The 19,391-nt window shown below is 42.8% G+C and overlaps 1 non-coding gene across 1 annotated transcript; it reads left to right on the top strand.

Moving 5' to 3' along the window:
- Positions 1–1,995: 1,995 nt before the first annotated feature.
- LOC119924977 lies at positions 1,996–2,133 on the top strand. Its single transcript, XR_005449651.1, has one exon. It is a non-coding gene; the product is annotated as a small nucleolar RNA SNORA7 (small nucleolar RNA).
- The last annotated feature ends 17,258 nt before the right edge of the window (positions 2,134–19,391 follow it).

The following is a 19,391-nucleotide window of genomic DNA, read 5'->3' as shown; positions in this document are numbered from 1 at the left end:
CCTCTCCCCACCCCACAGCAATTACATATATATCTGTAATTTTATTTACTTATATTGACTGTTCACTTGTACTGATCTCTGTCACTCCCCCACCTCTAGACTGTGAGCTTACTGTGGCCAGGGATTGTCTCCTTTTATTGTTGTATTGTACTGTCCCAAGCGCTTAGTACAATGCTCTGCAAATTGTAAGTGCTCAATAAATACAACTGAATGAATGCTCTGTTACACTCTCTCAAGTGCTTAGTACGGTGCTTTGCTCAATAAATACCTCTGATTGATTTATTGATCTGCTATCTGCAGGTGTCACATAGTTTCTTTCTCTCCAGGTTTTTGTGAATGACTTTTTGTCAGTCTCTCCCATTAGATTTTAAGATCCTCGGAAACAGGAAGCATGTCTGTTACTGAACTGCATTTTTAGAAGCATTTAGTACAGTTCACTACACAAGGTAGGTACTCTTTAAGTAATATTCATTGATAGAATGCATATGCGCTAGGTGGGTGCTCATTAAATAGGATTGATTAATTGATTCATTACACATAACCATCTCCCTACCTTACCTCACGTGATCTTCCCTCTCTGCTATTTCAAAGCCTGTCCCTCCCTTCCTTCAAAACCCACCTTAAACACCACCTCTAGGAGGCATTCCCTGGTTACTTTTCATTCATTCATTCATTCAATCATATTTATTGAGTGCTTAGTGTGTGCAGAGCATTGTACTAAGCTCTTGGGAAGTACAAGTCAGCAACAGATAGAGACGGTCCCTACTCAACAATGGCCTCACAGTCTAGAAGGGGGAGACAGTTAACAAAACATATAGATAGGTGTTAAAATCATCAGAGCAAATAGAATTATAACTATATGAACATCATTAACAAAATAAATAGAATAGTAAATATGTACAAGTAAAATAAATAGAGTAATAAATCTGTACAAATATATATAAGTGCTCTGGGGAGGGGAAGGAGGTAGGGCAGGGGGGATGGGGAGGAGGAGAGGAAAAAGGGGGCTCAGTCTGGGAAGGCCTCCTGGAAGAGGTGAGCTCTCAGTAGGGCTTTGAAGGGAGGAAGAGAGCTAATTTGGCGAATGTGTGGAGGGAGGGCATTCCAGGCCAGGGGAAGGACGTGGGCCGGGAGTCGATAGTGGGACAGGAGAGAACGAGGCCCAGTGATGAGGTTAGCGGCAGAAGAGTGGATGGTGCGGGCTGGGCTGTAGGAGAAGAGAAGGGAGGTGAGGTAGGAGGGGGCGAGGTAATGGAGAGCTTTGAAGCTGAGAGTGAGGAGTTTTTGCCTGATGTGTATGTTGATTGGTAGCCACTGGAGATTTTTGAGGAGGGGAGTGACATGCCCAGAGCATTTTTGCACAAAGATGATCCGGGCAGCAGCGTGAAGTATAGATTGAAGTGGGGAGAGAGAGGAGGATGGGAGATCAGAGAGGAGGCTGATGCAGTAATCCAGTCGGGATAGGATGAGAGATTGAATGAGCAGGGTAGCGGTTTGGATGGAGAGGAAAGGGCGGATCTTGGCGACATTGCGGAGGTGAGATCGGCAGGTTTTGATGACAGATTGGATGTGAAGGGTGAACGAGAGAGCGGAGTCGAGGAGGACACCAAGGTTGTGGACTTGTGACATGGGAAGGATGGTAGTGCTGTCTACAGTGATGGAAAAGTCAGGGAGAGGGCAGGGTTTGGGAGGGAAGATAAGGAGTTTAGTCTTGGACATATTGAGTTTTAGATGGCGAGCAGACATCCAGATGGAGTTGTCCTGAAGGCAGGAGGAGACCCGAACCTGAAGGGAGGGAGAGAGAAGAGGGGCAGAGATGTAGATTTGGGTGTCATCAGCGTAGAGATGATAGTTGAAGCCGTGGGAGCGAAAGAGTTCACCAAGGGAGTGAGTATAGATAGAGAACAGAAGTCTACTTGAATCTCACCTCAGCCCCTCGGCACTTTGCATGCATATCCCTCTACTCTACTGTTTTCCCCGTAGGTAATTTATTTTCCCCTCTCGAAGTCACATCTGGAGAGTTTCCAGTACTCTACCTGTCTCGGCTATGGGAGGGAGAGTCAAGCAGAGACCTACCCATTCCATTCCTAGCTTGGCCAGTGGCTAGTGAGTGGAAGGCAATCTGCTTCCAGTCAAAACTCACCCGTGCGGCCAGTAGCGGCATCGGAGAGAGTCAAGGGCAGATACTCGAGTTTACTGCGTGCAAGGAGGCAGAGGTGAACCTCTTCTGGATTTTTACCAAAAGCACTATGATACACTACCAGAACGATTGCTCATGGAGAGCGGGACATTCTGGGAGAGATGTGTCAGTGGCGTTGCTGTGGGTCGGAAATGACTCGACGGCATAAGACGAGATCATTCACTTCCCGGTAAAAACAAGTCATACTGGTAGTACGACTTGCTTCAAAGGCCTTTGGCAAAGGTGCTTTACAGATGGAAGCTTTTAAGAATAGTAATAAATCCAAAGACTTAGGAATCTTGTAAGTTTATTCTAGAGACTGGTGAAGTGGGAAAATCATTAGAACTCAAAGATACAGATTGATCATTAAGAAACATACTTAGCTGAATTTTCCCAGGATAAAGGGAAAATTGGATAATAGACATTCAATAATATTTAACATCATAAAATACTTATCTGGAGGTAAAAAATAAACTCTTTTTGAATTTAAACCAAATGCTTGAACAGACAGAATAAAGTAGGTTTGCCTCCCTGAAAACCATATGGGTATTTCATCATGCTGATTCCTTCTCTGAACATATAATACAATTGTCAATTAGTGTCAAAGTTAAGAGAACCATCAGATCGCCTACTGCATTAACCTGACCCGTTGGTTCAAGGAAAATGAAATCATTCTTCTCTGAAATGAATCCTTAATTTCAAAGTTAGAATGAAATAATCAGGTGTTAAATTGGCCTAAATCCCAGTGCTAACTCTCAAATTGGTTTTCAGGAAGTGGGATTGGTGAAAATTCAGGAGGTAAAGATTTTGGGGGCGTCATGTGGGAAATGGGATTTGGCTGTATTCTTCTGCTCAGAGGTCACAGTTTTCATCCTGTTCAAGTCAGAGCCATGGAAAAAAAAAACCACATTAATCATGTCACTGAAGGCCAGCAGTAATTCTTTTAATTCACCAGCGTATTAATGGTCGACAATGAGTGAACCCCTAAACTGTCTCATTTATTGTCTTAAATATGAAAATGTTTTAGACATTAGAGAAGAAATTGTTTGAATTAATTAAATGAACTGATGCTCAAGGGATCTAGTACAAGATTTTCAGACAAAGGCTGGGAATTTACAATAATGACATTTCTTTCATGGTTAGAAAATATAGCACCAAAGGGATTCTGAGGCACTTTTAACATTTTAGCTGATGTCTGTTGAGGGCTAGAGAACCCTCTGAAACCATCTATTTTATTCATTGGAGACACTTCTCAATTACAGTATAAAAGGCATCACATTAAAATAGCCATGAGGCCCACAAATTTCACCATTTAAATGAAATTGGATAACTGGCACAATGAAAATTCAGAATGCAAATGGAAGCTATTAAAGTAATAGCACCATTAAAAAAAAGATCCTTTTTTTGCAAAGGAGGTAATGGTAAAAAGATAAAACCAGAACAATGCCGAAAATAGTGAGCTTCTTCGCATTTTCATTTTTCTTGGTTGAGATCAGTTCAGAGAAAATCCCTAGCACTTAAATATCAATCCGTACGGCGGCACTTTAAGGTGACCTGAGAGTGGATCTTTAAAAAAGATTTAGACATTTCTGGAGAACATGAGATGCCAGCTCAAAGTGTGATTCATGTATTTACTTATTTATTCAGCACTGAGTGGTAATGAACCCATGTCTGGACTGGCAAATGAAATGTGAAAAAACATAAGAAGTGAAGACTGAGGTTTGCCTAAAATGATTTCAATTACTGTCATGATCAAATTTCAATTACTGTTGAATCACTCATCTACAGGGAGACTTTGGAAAATATGGCAGAGAATTACAATTAGAATGGTAAACCACTAGGTGACTGAATTACCTAAAGACCTGAATCAAGCTAGCCCCAGGCCTTTCCTATGGATTTACAGAATTTTGGGATAAGAAGGACTGGTTGAAAGTAAAATACCAAAGGAAATTTCAGGAGTAAGGGACACTCTGATTTTTTTTTAGTCTATTAATGGGGAATTCCACAATTTAGTCATGCCATTTACTTTCCCACAAAAACTTGTGGAAGGATATTCTTGATATTCACCCCACCCTCCACCCTTATGTATATCTTCTTATGCTTCCCCATTTCCCTTATCTATAATTCATTCCAATGTCTCTCTCTCCATCTAGACCATAAACTCTTTGAGGACAGGGAATGCGTCTACCAACTCTTTTGTATTGTTTTTTCCCGAGTGTTTAGTACAGTGCTCTGCACACAAAAGCTGCTCAACAAATATCATTGACTAATTAAATTAACAGGAAGCTCAGTGCTGGAGAAAGGGTATGAATGGATAGGAAAGTCACAAGCTGGAATGTGGGAGAAGAACAAGACCAGAAAAAGGGAGAACAGCCGAGGGAGGGTCTTGATAACATTGGTTAGATTTTTTTATAGGACTAAATGGATAGCCACTGGAGGATTTTGAAGAGAACTGATGTAATACACCCTGTGTTTAAAAAAATAATGCTTATACCCTTATGTAGAACCGGTAGAGGATGGTGGGGTTTTGAAACAGGGAGATCAATAAGAGTCCTTTTAAAGTAAACCCTCTGAGAGCTGATAAAGATTTGAAACAGGGAGGTTTCATTAATAATTATGGAATGGAAATGTCATATGAAGGAAATATTATGGAGGGAGTCCAATTATATTCATCCCTCTCCCCCCACTTTTTTAAATCTCCCACCCAGCCCCATAGCACTGTAATTTATTTGTATTAATGTTCATCTCCCCTCTAGACTGTAAGCTTGTTGTGGGCAGGGAATGTGTCTGCTCACTGTTATATTTTACTCTCCCAAGCACTTAGTGCAGTGCTTTGCACACAGTCAGCTCAATAAATATGATTGACTAATAGTCTACTTTAGTCTAATAGACTAAATAGACTATTAACCTAATAGACTAATAGTCTACTAAGAGAAGCAGCATGGCTCAGTGGAAAGAGCACGGGCTTTGGAGTCAGAGGTCATGGGTTCAAATCCTGGCTCCATCACTTGTCAGCTGTGTGACTTTGGGCAAGTCAAATAATTTCTCTGGGCCTCAGTTACCTCATCTGTAAAATGGGGATTAAGACTGTGAGCCCCCCGTGGGACAACCTGATCACCTTGTCTCTCTCCCAGGGCTTAGGACAATGCTTTGCACATAGTAAGTGCTTAATAAATGCCATTATTATTATTATTATTACTTTCTGCATTCAGAAAACATATGATTTGGAAGTATCAATTATACCGGGTCCAATTTAGATTCATTAAATAAGGGGCACCTGGAGAATTTGAAAAAGATTCCAAAATAGGATAAAAAGCTGTTCTTAGCTTTCTGAGAGGGGACGGTGAGATCTAGTTCATCCACATGGGTTCGCCTGGAAAGACGTAGCTGTGATTGTGATAACAGGTTCCATTGACTCCCTCACTTAGGAGAGGAAGGAGAAAGCCAGAAGAGTCACTCTGTGGTAACCCTTCTTGATAACATAGCCAAATCAATCAGAGAGAGAGGTTCATGAGGCAGTAGAGGGGCTGGGTGTTTTTATGGCATTTGTTAACTTCTTTCTATGGATCAAGCACTGTTCTAAGCGCTGAGGTGGATACAAATTATACAGGTCAGACACAGACTCTGTCACATACGGAGCTCACAGTCGAAGTAGGAGGGAGAACAGGTATTAAATCCCCAGTTTTCAGCTGAGGAAATTAAGGCAAAAAGAAGTCAAGTGACTTGTCCAAGGTCAAGTAATAATAACAATAATAATAACAGTAATGGCATTCATTAAGCGCTTACTATGTGCAAAGCACTGTTCTAAGTGCTGGGGAGGTTACAAGGTGATCAGGTTGTCCCACTAGGGGCTCCCAGTCTTAATCACCATTTTACAGATGAGGTAACTGAGGCGCAGAGAAGTTAAGTGACTTCCCCAAAGTCACACAGCTGACAATTGGCAGAGCCAGGATTTGAACCCATGACCTCTGACTCCAAAGCCCGTGCTCTTTCCACTGAGCCACACTGCTTCTCTAGCAGGCCCATGGTGGAGCTGGGATAAGAATCAATCAATCACATTTCCCGAGCACTTACTACGTAAAGAGCACTGTACTAAGTGCTTGGGAAAGTACAGCAGAATTAGCTGACACAATTCCCTGCCCATTATGAACTTATAGTCTAATATGTAATTAGACATTAATATGAATAAATAAGTAATTTATAATATATAATTTAAAGAAATTTACATGAGTACATGTATACAATTGTGGTATTTGTTAAGTGCTTAGCGTGGCTCAGTGGAAAAGAGCCCGGGCTTTTGGAGTCAGAGGTCATGGGTTCAAATCATGGCTCAACCACTTGTCAGCTAGGTGACTTTGGTCAAGTTACTTAACGTCTCTGTGCCTCAGTCACCTCATCTGTAAAATGGGAATGAAGACTGTGAGCCCCCCATGGGACAACCTGATCACCTTGTAACCTCCCCAGAACTTAGAACAGTGTTTTGTGCATAGTAAGTGCTTAATAAGTGCCATTATTATTATTATTATGTGCCAGTTGCTGTACTAAGAATTGGGGTAGATAATAATAATAATGGCATTTATTAAGTGCTTATTATGTGCAAAACACTGGTCTAAGCACTGGGGAGGTTACAAGGTGATCAGGTTATTCCATGTGGGGCTCACAGTCTTAATCCCCATTTTACAGATGAGGTAACTGAAGCCCAGAGAAGTTAAATGACTTGCCCAAAGTCACACAGCTAACAAGTGTGGGAGCTGGGATTTGAACCCATGACCTCTGACTCCCAAGCCCGTGCTCTTTCCACTGAGCCATGCTGCTTCTCTAAGCAAATGGGGTTGGACCCAGTCCGTGTCAAATATAGGGCTCACAATCTTCATCCCCATTTTACAGATGAGGTAACTGAGGCACAGATAATTTAAGTCACTTGCCAAAGGTCACACAGCGTAAAAGTGGCAGAGCCAGGATTAGAATCCAGGTCCTTCTGACATCCAGGCCTGTGCTCTATCCACTAGGCACAAAGCTTCTCTGTGACCCTCTGGACTTTCTCTGCCATGATTTAGTGCTGAAAACCTCAGTAACATCACAGTGACCCTCAAATCATTCCATATTAATAGCACAGCAAAAGAGAAATAATGGTATTTACCGAGGGCTAACTGATTTTAACATAGCTAACTAAATACTGACAAAGTCCAATAGAAGAAAAAGATAAGTTCCCTACTCGGGCTTCTGCTAGAGCTTAAATTCTAACAAAGGAAACAGAAGCACACAAAATAGTCATAATTAGTGGGGGAGGGGGGAGGGGTGGCAAATGGGTCAAGGATTAAATAGGAATTATATACCTCTATGAAAAATCTTAATCAGTAGTTGATTGTTCACTTGAGTTTATATGTACACGTATGTACTGATGATAAGTAATGAAACATTAGTGGTAGAGATGACTATTCACTAAAAGCCTTATTGAAAGGGCATCTCTTCCAAGAAGCCTTCCTTGACTAAGCCATCCTCTCCTCTTCTCCCCTTCCCTTCTGTGCTGCTCTTACTTGCTCCTTGATTCATTCTCCCTCCCATCCCCGCAGAACATAAGTATATATCTGTATATATCTGTACTTTATTATTTATCCCTTAATTTATATTAATGTCTGTCTCCCCTTCTAGACTGTGAGCTCACTATGGGCAGGAATGTGTCTTTGTGTTACGTTGCACATTGCTTTGCCCACAAGAAATGCTCAATAAATATTATTGAATGAATGAATAAATGATATGATATTGGGTTCATACACCTTAAGATGTAAGGAGTTAATCAGAGAAGGTTCACTAGCAAAGGTGAGATTTTAGGAGGGTTTTGAAGACTTGGGGGGGCTTAGGTCTGAAACTTTGGAATGGTTAGAAATCCAGGGTGTTAGATAGCTCTTTACAGAGTCTATCTGCTTTTCACATGCAAGGATTGTTGCTGTTTTAAATACTCCTTCTTATTATCCTAAACTTCTCCCAAATCATCACTGCAAAAGAGTAGCAATCTCTCTCTTGATTACTGCTTACAAATTTATTCATTTATACAAATGCTCACTATGTCCTATCCCACACTGAAACCAGGGCCGTTCTCCTTCAACTTCAAACCATTCTGTGCTTAGAAGCAAGTTGGAATAACAAAGCCACATTTGAAAATTGTGACTTTCATGTATTTATGAAAAAGCAGGTTTTCTCAAAACAGTAGCAGCAACAGAAACCCACCATCCTAAAAAGTCAGGGAGAAAAATAGGGATTTTAGATGCTCAGCATTGGTAATCAGTACACGTTACAGGAGCGACCATAACCAGTTTATAGAGCAGATGCTTTAAATATCTTGATTCTTTTGAAAATATCTCCCCACCTATGGGCTCTTTTTGTGATCAGCAATTTCCAGATCCTAGATAGGAAAAGGAGCTGATGGGTTGAAAACTTCAGGAGGACTGTAAACTCTCTCTGGGCAGGGAACATTTCTACCAACTCTGTTATACTATACTCTCCCAAGCACTTAGTATAGTAGCAGCAAGGCACAGTGGATGGAGCACAGGCCTGGGACTCAGAAGGTCATGGTGATGATGATGATGATGGTATTTATTTTGTGCTTACTATGTGCCAAGCACTGTTCTAAGCACTGGTGTAGATACAAGGTTATCAGGTTGTCCCACATGGGGCTCACAATCTTAATACCCATTTTACAGATGCGGAAATTGAGGCCTAGGGACATTAAGCGACTTGCCCAAAGCCACACAGCTGACAAGTGGTGGAGCCAGGATTAGAACCCATGACCTCTGACTCCCAAGCCCATGCTCCTTCCACTAAGCCAAGCTGCTTCCATAAGATCATGGGTTCTAATCCCTGCTCTGCCACTGGTCTGCTGTATGACCTTGGGCAAGTCACTCCTCTTCTCTGGGATTCAGTTACCTCATCTGTAAAATGGGGATAGAGACTGTGAGCCCCACTTGAGACTGGGACAATGTCTAACTTGATTTGCTTATATCCACCCATAGTAGTTATTACAGTGCCCGGCACATAGTAATCTCTAAACAAGTACCATAATTATAATTATTATTATCATGCTTCATTTGGTCTCCATACAGAATGTACCTTCTCTTGAACCACAAATCCTCATTCTCAATTCTACCTTCTTCACTGACCTCAATTCCCCTATCCCTCTGTCAAACTCTAACTACTTCCTTCTCTGGCCTCTATCTTCAACTGATCACTTTCCAAACACTCCTTCCCCATTGCTGTCAAACACACCCATGTATCCCTATCTAAAAAAATCCTCCCCTGACCCCATGGAACCCTCCAGTTACCACTCCATCTCACTCCTACCGTTCCTTTCCAGAATCTTCATGTGAGTTCATCATCATCAATCGTATTTATTGAGTGCTTACTGTGTGCAGAGCACTGTACCAAGCACTTGGGAAGTACAATTTGGCAACATATAGAGACAGTCCCTACCCAATAGTGGGCTCACAGTCTAAAAGGTGAGTTGCCTACACCTGCTGATTCTGCTTCTTCTCCTCAGTCCTCTGTAATCTGACATCCAGTCCCTTCATTCCATGGAAACCGCCTCCTCTAAGGTCACCAATGACTTCTTCCTGAACAAATCCATTGAATTCTACTCCTTCATAATCTTCCTTGACAATTTAGCTGCCTTCAATCCTGCAGACCACACCCTTCTCCAGGGAACACTATCTAACCTTGGCTTCAGTGACACTGTCCTCTCCTAGATAATAATAATAATAATGATGGTATTTGTTAAGTGCTTACTATGTGCCAAGCACTGTTCTAAGTGCTGGGGGAGATACAAGGTAATTAGGTTGTCCCACATGGGGCTCACATTCTTCATCCCCATTTTCCACATGAGGTAACTGAGGCCCAGATAAGTTAAGTGACTTGCCCAGTGTCGCACAGCCAATAAGTGGCGGAGCCAGGGTTAGAACCCACGACCTATGACTCCGAAGCCCGGGCTCTTTCCACTGAGCCATGCTGCTTCTCCTCCTGTCTCAATCGGCTGCCCAGATTATTTTTCTAAAACACTAGTCAATACACATCTCTCCTCTCCTAAAAAAAAAACCTCTAATGGTTGCCCATCCATCTTGTCATCAAACAAATTTGTTACTAGTGGCTTTAAGGGCTCTCCCCCTCCTCCCCCTCTACATCCCCCCCGCCTTACCTCCTTCCCTTCCCCACAGCACCTGTATATATGTATATATTTGTATGTATTTATTACTCTATTTATTTCACTTGTACATATCCTATTTATTTTATTTTGTTAATATGTTTTGTTTTGTTCTCTGTCTCCCCCTTCTAGACTGTGAGCCCACTGTTGGGTAGGGACCGTCTCTATATGTTGCCAACTTGTACTTCCTAAGTGCTTAGTACAATGCTCTGCACACAGTAAGCACTCAATAAATATGATTGATTGATTGAAGGCACTTAGCCCATGTTCTACTCTAACTTTCTGAGATCCTACTATAACCTGAAGTGCACATTTCACTCCTCCATCACCCTACTCACGCTACCTTGATCTCTTCTATCTGGCTGTTTGCCCCTTGCTTACATACTCCATCAGGCCTGGAACTCCCTCACACTTCATATCCGACAATCCAACGTTCTCCCCACCTTCAAAGGACTCCTAAAAATAACATCTCCCTCAAGAAGCCTTCCTCGACTAAATTTACTTCCCTTATTTCCCCTCTCTTATGTGCTGTCTATGAACTTGGGTCTATAATCCTTTAGTACTTTGGCTTTTACCCCAGCCCTTCAGCATTTATAATATAAATTATAGAGGCATATAGACTCTAAACTCGTCTCTTGACTGTAAGCTCGTCTCTTGACTGTAAACTTGTTGTTGGCAGGAAATGTCTATTTATTATTATATTGTACTCTCCCAAGTGCTTAGTACAGTGCTTGCACCCAGTAAGTTCTCAATAAATGTGATGTCATGAGTGAATGAATATATACGTGTAATTTATTTAAATGTTTACCTCAATCTGTACACTGCAAGCTCCTTGTGGGCAGGGAATATTTCTACCAACTCGTTCTAATGGACTTTCACAAGTGCTTAGTACAGTGCTCTGCACACAGTAAGCACTCAATAAATATGGTTGATTGATTGATTGCAGTAGAAGATTCAGCTGAGTGGATGGTGGCAATGATATCCTGGTCAGCAGCTAGAGAAAGCCAGCCTTGGGGGCTCCGAAGAAGTTGTGACAGCACTGTCAAAACAGGGAAAGATCCAGCTGGTGGGTGATGAGAAAGCCCATTCTGATGTCTCTAAGGCATTTCCAGTGATCAATCAATACCTGGCCCAATTTCATGTGGATTTCCTGATGGCGAGTAATGAGCACTGATAAACTGTGGGACAGATGTCTGTGGAGCCTGGAATCTCTTTGTTTCCAGGTTTCCGTAAGCAAAGATAGATATATGGGATAATTTTCAAGGAAACCCATTTCTTTCTCATAGAAGGGACACTGTTTTTCCTCCTTCCAATTTTTAGTTATAAAATTGAGCAGGAAATGCCATCATTGTTCTAAAATTTGACATTTACACTGATTCCAAAGCTTCTGATAAGGACATCAGCCCAGAGATATAGCCCATCAGTGAGCCAACAGCAAACCAGGTCACGTCCATTAGGACACTCAGCCTATCTACAGCTAATGAACCTTTGGCAGGCTTAAGGCAGGCTTATGGGACTGAGACTCAATGACATAATGAATTATTTTTAGTTCAATTTTGTATTAGAATTGTGATTGAATTTGGTGTTCATGTTCTCATAAATGAGGGATCAATGGTCTGAGGTGGAATCAAAGACAGACAATAAGTCCCCTCCCCATCCCCCCTGCCTTACCTCCTTCCCCTCCCCACAGCACCTGTATATATATATATATATATATATATATATATATATATATATATATATATATATATATATATATATGTGTGTGTTTGTACATCTTCATTACTCTATTTATTTATTTATTTTACTTGTACATGTTTATTCTATTTATTTTATTTTGTCAATATGTTTTGTTTTGTTGTCTGTCTCCCCCTTCTAGACTGTGAGCCTGCTGTTGGGTAGGGATCGTCTCTATATGTTGCCAACTTGTACTTCCCAAGCACTTAGTACAGTGCTCTGCACACAGTAACCACTCAATAAATACGATTGATTGATTGGGCAAGTCACTTTACTTCTCTGGGCCTTAGTTACCTCATCTGTAAAATGGGAATTAAGATTGTTAAGTCCCACATGACACAGGGACTGTTTCCAACCTGATTTGCTTGTATCCACGCCAGCACTTAGTACAGTGCTTGGCACATAGTAAGTGCTTAACAAATACCACAATTATTATTATTATTACATGATCATCAAGTCCAACAGGGAGCTCACAGTCTAAGTAGGAGAGGGGACAGTTACTGAATCCTCATTTTGCAGATGAGGGAACTGAGGCACAGAGAAGTGAAGCATCTTGCCCAAGGTCACACACCTGATGAATGGTGGAACTGGGATTAGAAACCAAGACCTCTGCCTCTTAGGCCTGTGTTCTGTCCACTGGACCACGCTAGACTCAATGCTTCCAGCTGTGAAAGGCCATTTATGATTCCAAAAGCAATGCCTTATTGAGAGATAGAGGAACCTAGTGAGTAAAATAAATGCATTTAACGAAACTCTTTTAATGAAAGATAAGGTTTAGGAATGTGTCTATATTATCCTTAAGAATCAGCCTGTCCTAATGGAAAGAGCACTGGTCCAGGAGTCAAAGAATCTAGGTTCTAATTCCGGCTCCGCCACTTACCTGCTGAGGAGTCAGAAGATCATTGGTTCTAAAATGAACTCTGCCACATGTCTTCTGTACGACTTTGGTGACACTCGTCGTCCAGGGATGGGTTCGTTCAGTGATCGGCGAGGCGAGAGAGAGAGAGATCGGCTTGTACCAGAGAAGCAGCGTGGCTCAGTGGAAAGAGCCCGGGCTTTGGAGTCAGAGGTCATGGGTTCAAATCCCGGCTCCGCCACTTGTCAGCTGTGTGACTTTGGGCAAGTCACTTCACTTCTCTGGGCCTCAGTTCCCTCATCTGTAAAATGGGGATTAATACTGTGAGCCCCACGTGGGACAACCTGATCACCTTGTATCCCCCCAGCGCTTAGAACAGTGCTTTGCACATAGTAAGCGCTTAATAAATGCCATCATTATTATTATTATTATTAGAGAGAGAGGCCATCCTGTGGCCCTTGCCTCAGTGTGTCAGTTCTGGTTGCAGAGTGGGCATCTGGCCTTCTGGGCAGAGAAAGACACGTGGGTTGCTGCTGCTGCTGCTGCTGCTGCTGCTGCTGCTGCATGTCTTGGTGTTCTGACCCCGAATGTCAGAGGCGACAGGTATTTATCGCCTGTGCCCCTAGGCCATTCCAGCTTCCTGCCTCAGTCTATCTAATCTCTGCCTTCCCCCACCCTCCATACCTAATTTGATTGGCACGGGGGCGAGGGACCCCTTCTGTATTCCCGGCTTGGGCTGTCAATCTAGCAGTTTTGGTTGTGGGGACAGTATCCCACCCTCACTTCCGAGTTCCGCCTGCTGGCTCAGGTGATCACGAGATAGTTTTTGACCTTGAGATGACTGGTACCTCAGGGTCACCTCGGGACATTTGGGCAAGTCACTTTACTTCTCTAGGCCTCAGGTCCCTCATCTGTAAAATGCATTTTGAGACTGTGAGCCCCATGAGGGACAGGGACTGTGCCGAACCCGATTTGCTTGTAACCACCTGCTTAGTACAGTGTCTGGCACATACTAAACTATTAACAAATACCATTATTATTATTAAAAGTACTTGGCACATAAGTGCTTAACAAATATCAACAAATCAATAAATACGATTGATAGTGTCTCTCCTGCTCTGCATCCTTGCAGCTAGTGGTGCTGTTACCACTGGGAGAAAGGGACAACGGCCTCTGGCCACAAGTCTCATGGTCATGGGTTCTAATCCCGGCTCTGCCACTTGTCTGGTCTGTGGCCTTGCTCAAGTCACTTAACTTCTCTTTGCCTCATTTACCTCATCTGTAAAATGTTGATTAAGACTCTAAGCCCCATGCAGGACCAAGACTGTGTCCAACCCGATTTGCTTGTATCCACTCCAGCGGTTAGTACAATGCCTGACACATAATAAGCACTTAACAAATACCATTATCATTATTATTATCATTACAATTATTTTATTATTCTCTGGAGGTTATTTGTGAGTCTGTTGCATGTGACTGTTACAGAAGCAGCATGACCTAGTGGAAACCACCCGCTCAAAGGTCACCAATGACCTCCTTCTTGCAAAATCCAATGGCTCCTACTCTATCCTAATCCTACTTGACCTCTCAGCTGCCATTGACACTGTGGACAATCCCCTTCTCCTCAACACGTTATCCAACCTTGGCTACACTGACTCCGTCCTTTCCTGGTTGTCCTCTTATCCTCTGAGCTGCCCATTTTCAGTCTCCTTTGCAGGCTCGTCCTCCCCTTCCCATCCCCTAACTTTAGGAGTTCCTCAGGAGTCAGTTCTTGGTCCCCTTCTGTTCTCCATCAACACTCACTCCTGTGGTGAACTCATTCACTCCCATGGCTTCATTATCATCACTATGCGGATGATACCCAAATCTACAAATCCTCCCCTGTTCTCTCTCCCTGCCTCCAGGCTCGCATCTCCTCCTGCCTTCAGGACATCTTCACCTGGATGTCCTCCTGCCACCTAAAACTCAACATGTCCAAGACTGAACTCCTTCCCTTCCCTCCTAAACCTTCTCCTCTCCCTGACTTTCCCATCACTGTAGACGACACTACCATCCTCCCCCTCATCATCATCAATCGTATTTATTGAGCGCTTACTGTGTGCAGAGCACTGTACTAAGCGCTTGGGAAGTACAAGTTGGCAACATATAGAGACAGTCCCTACCCAACAGTGGGCTCGCAGTCTAAAAGGGGGAGACAGAGAACAAAACCAAACATACTAACAAAATAAAATAAATAGAATAGATATGTACAAGTAAAATAAATAGAGTAACAAATATGTACAAACATGCAAATCCAGGACTAGTAACTATAACTGTGGTATTTGTTAAGTGCTTATTATGTGTCAGGTACAGGGGTGGATAAAAGCAAATCGGGTTGGACACAGTCTCTGTCCCACACGGGGCTCACAGCCTCAGTCCCCATTTTACTGATGAGTTAATGGAGGCACAGAGAAGTAAAGTGATTTGCCCAAGGTCACACAGCAGACAAGTGGCAGAGCCGGATTTAGAACCCATGACCTCTCACAAGCCCGCAACCTTGGTGTCATCCTGAACTCCGCTCTCTCATTCACCTCTCACACCCAATCCGTCACCAAAACCTGCCGGTCTCACTTTCACAACAATGCCAAGATCTGCCCTTTCCTCTCTATCCAAACCGCTACCTTGTTAGTACAATCATTCACATACCCCCGACTGGATTACTGCATCAGTATTCTTTCTGAATTCCCAACCTCCTGTCTCTCCCCACTTCAGTCTTATACTTCACTCTGCTGCCCAGATTAACTTTCTACAGAAATGCTCTGAGCATGTCACCCTCCTCCTCAACAATCTCCAGTGGTTACCTATCAACTCCATATGAGGCAAAAACTCCTCGTTATTGGCTTCAAAGCTCTCCACACCTCACCCCCTCCTAGCTCACCTCCCTTCTCTCCTTCTCCAGGCCAGCCCACACACTCTACTCCTCTGCTGCTAACCTCCTCACTGGGCCTTGTTCTCGCCTGTCCCGCCATCGACTTCCCCGGCCCATGTCCTACCTCTGGCCTGGAATACCCTCCCTCCTCACATTTGCCAAACTAGCACACTTCCCTCCTTCAAAGCCCTCCTGAAAGGTCACCTCCTCCAGGAGGCCTTCCCAGACTAAGCCTCCTTTTCCTCTGCTCCCCCTCCCCTCTCCACAGAATCTATGCATACGTGTACGCATTTATTATTCAATTTATTCAATTTATTATTCAATTTATTATTCAGTTTATTTTATTAATGATATGTATATGACCATAGTTCTATTTATTTATATTGAGGCAATTGATGCCTGTTTACTTGCTTTGTTGTCTGTCTCCCCCCTTCTAAACTGTGAGCCCATTGTTGGATAGGGATTGTCTCTGTTGCTGAATTGTACTTCCCAAGCACATAGTACAATGCTCTGCACACAGTAAGAGCTCAATAAATATGGCTGAATGAATGAATGATTAGAAAGAGCCTGGCTGTCAGAGGAGCTAGTTCTAATTCCGGCTCTGCCTTTAACCTGCTGTGTGACCTTGTTCAAGTCACTTCACTTTTCTGTAGGGTCGCTTGGGAGGGGAATGTGTCTATTATATTGTCGTGTTGTATCTCCCAAGTGCTTAATACGGTGCACTGCACACAGAAAGTGCTCAATAAATACAACTGATTGATTCTCTGTGCCTCAGTTCCCTCATCTGCAAAATAGGGATTTAATAAGATGTTCTCTCCTAGTTAGACTTTGTACCCTATGAGGGACCTGAGTATCCCAAGAGCAGGGGCTTTAGATTCAGAGGTCATGGGTTCAAATTTCAGCTCTGCCATTTGTCAGCTGTGTGACTTTGGGCAAATCACTTAACTTCTCTGTGCCTCAGTTACCTCATCTGTAAAATGGGGATGAAGACTGTGAGCCCCCCGTGGGACAACCTGATCACCTTGTAACCTCCCCAGTGCTTAGAACAGTGCTTTGCACATAGTAAGCACTTAATAAATGCCATTATTATTATTATTATTACCCCAGTGCTCAAAACAGTGCTTGGCTCATAGTAAGTGCTTAAGAAACACCACAATCTTTATTATTATTATTATTATTATGTGAAGGGTGGAAAATAATCTGTGAAACCATTTTGAACACATTCTTCCTCCACTGCAGCCGCTCCTAAGGACTGAAAATGGTCCAGATATTGCTTGTCAGGAGAATGCAACCAGGGGTTCAGAGAGTTATAAGAACCACATTTATTTTAGTCTTTCTCACTAAGGGAGATGTCTTTAGGTGTGGGGTGAAAGATACCTAAGATTTTTCATTCCTAGCTTAAAGTTTCACTTGAGAGTTTTAACACCTTCCTTAACGTCAGGAAGTCAGGTGGTCAACTCATTTAACTTCTCTGTATTTCAGTTTCCTCATCTGTAAAATGGGGATTAAATCCTCCTCCTTCCAATTTAGACTGTGAGCTCCAAAGTGGGACAGGGACTCGCTACACTCAGGCTACAACCCAGCCCACATACTTTGTTCCTCTAAATGATGATTATGATGATGATGATGGTATTTGTTAAGCGCTTACTATGTGCGAAGCACTTTTCGAAGCACTGGGGTAGATACAAGGTTATCAGGTGGGCCCACTTGGGGCTCCCAATCTTAATCCCCATTTTACAGATGAGGTAACTGAGGCACAGTTTAGGCAGGTCATCTTAAGTGACTTGCCTAAAGTCACCCAGCTGACAAGTGGTGGAGTCGGAATTCGAACCCAAGCCCATCCTCTTTCCACTAAGCCACACTGCTTCTCTAATTCTCTAAAGCCAACCTACTAACAGTACCTTGGTCTCGGCTATCTCTCTACCAATCTTTTGCCCACATCTCACCTATGTCTTGGAACACCCTCCCTTTTTATATAAATAATAATAATAATAATGTTGGTATTTGTTAAGAGCTTACTATGTGCCAAGCACTGTTCTAAGCACTGGGGGGATGCAAGGTAATCAAGGCTGTCCCATGTGGGGTTCACAATCTTAATCCCCATTTTACAGATGAGGGAACCGAGGCACAGAGAAGTGAAGTGACTTGCCCAAGGTCACACAGTTAACAAGTGGCAGAGCCGGGATTAGAACCCATGACCTCTGACTCCCAAGACCGGGCTCTTTCCAGTGAGCCATGCTGCTTCCCCTATCTGACAGATAATCATTTGCCCCCTTTCAAAACCTTATTAAAAGCATCTCCTCCAAGAGGTCTTCCCTGACTAAGCCCTCATTCCCTCTTTTTCCAATCCCTTCTGTGACACCTGATTTGTTCCCTTTATTATTAATAATAATAATAATAATAATAATAATGGTATTTGTTAATTACTTATTGTGTGCCAAGCGCTGTTCTAGGGAAATCAGTTTGTCTCACGTGGGGCACACAGTCTTAATGCCCATTTTACAGATGAGGTAACTGAGGCACAGAGAAATTAAGTGGTTTGCCCAAGGTCATGCAGCAGATAAGTGGTGGAGCTGGAATTAGAACACATATTCTCCAAATCCCAAGCCCGTGCTTTTTCCACTCAGCTATGCTGATTCTCTAATTCACCCCCACCCCCACCCCCAGACCCATAGCACTTATGTAATGATAATAATGATGACATTTATTAAGCGCTTACTATGTGCAAAGCACTGTTCTAAGCGCCAGGTGTACCTACCTGTAATCTGTAATTTCTGTCTCCCTCACATTTATGTACATATCTGTAATTTGCTTATTTATAGTTATGTCTGTCTCCCCCTAGATTGTAGGCCCATTGTGGGCAGGGAATGAATTAGTTACACTATTGTGTTGCATTCTTTCAAGTGCTTAGTACAGTGCTCTGTACACAGAGCTCATAAATATAATAATAATAATAATGATGGCATTTATTAAGCACTTACTATGTGCAAAACACTGTTCTAAGCACTGGGGAGGTTACAAGGTGATCAGGTTGTCCCACGGGGGGCTCACAGTCTTCTTCCCCATTTTAAAGATGAGGTAACTGAGGCCCAGAGAAGTTGCGTGGCTCAGTGGAAAGAGCACGGGCTTTGGAGTCAGAGGTCATGGGTTCAAATCCCGGCTCCGCCAACTGTCAGCTGTGTGACTTTGGGCAAGTCACTTCACTTCTCTGGGCCTCAGTTACCTCATCTGTAAAATGGGGATTAAAACTGTGAGCCCACTGTGGGATGACCTGATCACTTTGTAACCTCCCCAGTGCTTAGAACAGTGCTTTGCACATAGTAAGCACTTAACAAATACCATTATTATTATCAAGTGACTTTCCCAAAGTCACACAGCTGACAAGTGGCGGAGCCAGGATTTGAACCTATGACTTCTGATTCCAAAGCCCAGGCTCTTTCTACTGCACCGTGCTGCTTCTCATTGTGATTGATTGATTGATTGTGTCCAACCTGATAAATCTGTATCTACCCCAGTACTT

The sequence above is a fragment of the Tachyglossus aculeatus genome, chromosome 2, assembly GCF_015852505.1.
Source record: "Tachyglossus aculeatus isolate mTacAcu1 chromosome 2, mTacAcu1.pri, whole genome shotgun sequence".
Classification (NCBI taxonomy): Eukaryota; Metazoa; Chordata; class Mammalia; order Monotremata; family Tachyglossidae; genus Tachyglossus; species Tachyglossus aculeatus.
Note: the sequence above shows the minus strand (reverse complement) of the source record. Positions and strands in the feature narration are given on the sequence as shown.